At 43.9% G+C, this 2,460-nt stretch overlaps 1 pseudogene; it reads right to left on the minus strand.

The window, feature by feature from the left end:
* Positions 1 to 584: 584 nt before the first annotated feature.
* Positions 585 to 703, minus strand: LOC126095520 (5S ribosomal RNA; annotated as a pseudogene).
* Between the last annotated feature and the right edge of the window lie 1,757 nt (positions 704 to 2,460).

The following is a 2,460-nucleotide window of genomic DNA, read 5'->3' on the forward strand; positions in this document are numbered from 1 at the left end:
GTAATCGTATGGCATGCTTTCCGGAAGTCAATGAAAATAGCACCAACTTGGGTGCTGTTCTCCACGGCGCTCTGTATCCCGTGGACGAACAGAGAAATCTTTTTACGGAATGTCGATTTCTGCAGAGGAGATCTCCATCCTCCAAAAACGTCGAAAATGCGAGCATAAAATCTACTTCATAGTACACCAAATTAGCGTTAGTAATATGGGCGTATAATAAAGTTCATCTGTCGGACGACTGGTTTGAAAACGGGACAACCTGAAACCTTCGTCGTTCCGGTGATGTAATAGACTGTTGCTGGAAGGGCAGTAAATTTCAGTTTGTAGAGGTGTGAAAAGTTGCTAAATGCCAGCGTTTAGTCAGAGATAAAAACAAACAAATATCGACGAGGAATCTGAAGGCTCAACGGTACCGACCGGCCGCCGTGTCATCCTCATCTCTTAGGCGTCATCGGTTGAGGATGCAGAGGGGCACGTGGTCAGCACACCACTCTACGGCCCCTGTCAGTTTTCGTGACCAGTGCCACTACTTCTCAGTCAACTAGGTCCTCAGTTGGCCTCGCAATGGCTGAGTGCACCCCACTTGCCAACAGCACTCGACAGACCCAGACGGTGACCCATCCAAGTGGTAGCCAAGTCCAGCAGCGATTAACTTCGGTGATCTGAGGGGAACCGGTGTTACCACTGCGGCAAGGCCATTGGCACAGAGATAAAGCACTGTCAAAAAAGCATTTTCCTGAGACTATGCGGGCTGAGCGCTTTTTAACGCTGGGCGTTTTTTAACTACGACTGTCGATGTTCGCAGAAGCTTAGTCAAGTGTATAAGACCTAAAAACTATCTTTTTCCACACAGGAATTGCTGTGTTGCGTTGCGTACTGTGTTTCGCCATTAACATGTATGCGTACGGCTCGTCTGGCTGGATTAGCGATTAGGTGTTAGAGCAGAGCGCCCAGTGTAGGCCCATTTAGCATGCTAACAAGCCCGTTGTCCTGTTTCATAATACATGCCACAGATCGATGTACGCAACACTGTGTACATTCCCAAAGCTGAATATTCGCACTATTCCTAGAACAACTGCTGTGGGTTTAATTTAAACAAGGGAACCTCGTTGCATTAAAATGTGCCACTTTTCATATATCGAACGCTTTCTAGCAAACTTTGTTTGTCGTATATCACAAACCCATTTGCGATGTTTAATAATTTCAACTTGAAGGTTTGCAACAGAATTCGTGAGCCCGTAACTGCGTTCTTCGTTGTATTCTTTTGGGAGCTGCACAGTGAAAATTTTCTCCGTTGTTCAGTGATTAACATTTTGCTACTTGAGTTGTACACACCCTGCTATTGATCAAAAGTGGGAATTAGAGAATTTTGTGGGTAATACGCGAACTTTAATTGGAATCTGAACGCAATGAAGTGTACAATGAACAATATGGAGTCGTGTTGGGAAACAAGTATCATATTAAGAGGAGAAGAGTTAAAATATTACTTCAAAAATGGTTCAAATGACTCTGAGCACTATGCGACTTAACTTCTGAGGTCATGAGTCGCCTAGAACTTAGAACTAATTAAACCTAACTAACCTAAGGACATCACACACATCCATGCCCGAGGCAGGATTCGAACCTGCGAGCGTAGCGGTCGCTCGGCTCCAGACTGTAGCGCTTAGAACCGCACGGCCACTCTGGCCGGCAAATATTCCTTCAGCGACCCTTTGAGGTTCGTCGTGGTTTCCCTAAATATGTTGCTGTGACTGGTGGCTTAGTTCAGTGAAAAAGGTCAACTGTGATTTCTGTTAATGTCATCCTACATTCACAACATGCATCCAGAATTTAATGAAAACAGCGTATAGCAATTCAGCAGTCAAAGCACGGATGAAAGAGCGACATGACTCTGCGTTGTGCCATAATTCCATCTAGTACTGCCATATTCAAACGTTATAGGGCACCCAGATAGGGGCAGGGTATTTTAGTCTCAATTTATCAAGAGGCTGGCTCTGCAGTAAGCTCTTCTACACAGAAAGACGATGCCGAAGTGGAATTTATTTTATACTATAACTATATACTGGACTGATACTAAAAATTGGCCCTTTGGCTTGTGGAACCAGCGCAGTATGGGTACTCGAGCTCCAGAGCACAGTGTTAATCCATATTCTTAACAGGAGAATATGAAGATCGACAGTATAATGACCGTTTCTCTATTATTTACAACTAGCTTTCGGTCGATCGATACGATGCTTAGAAATGGTGCTGCACTTTCTATTATTTATCTCTACCGAGATTTTATTTTATGTTATTCTGGTCCATTCCGCATCGATTCGAGCTTCATCGAATACTGTTCATATGCAAATAACCTTTCTCTTGATCCCCCTGCTATTCATTTGCTTCTTTTTTTCACCAACAGGGGAGGAATGAATATTCAAGTTTCCTAAGTGGCTTAGTTCTTCTGTAAGCTGTGTGCCT

Source organism: Schistocerca cancellata, chromosome 1 (genome assembly GCF_023864275.1).
Source record: "Schistocerca cancellata isolate TAMUIC-IGC-003103 chromosome 1, iqSchCanc2.1, whole genome shotgun sequence".
In the NCBI taxonomy this organism is placed as follows: Eukaryota; Metazoa; Arthropoda; class Insecta; order Orthoptera; family Acrididae; genus Schistocerca; species Schistocerca cancellata.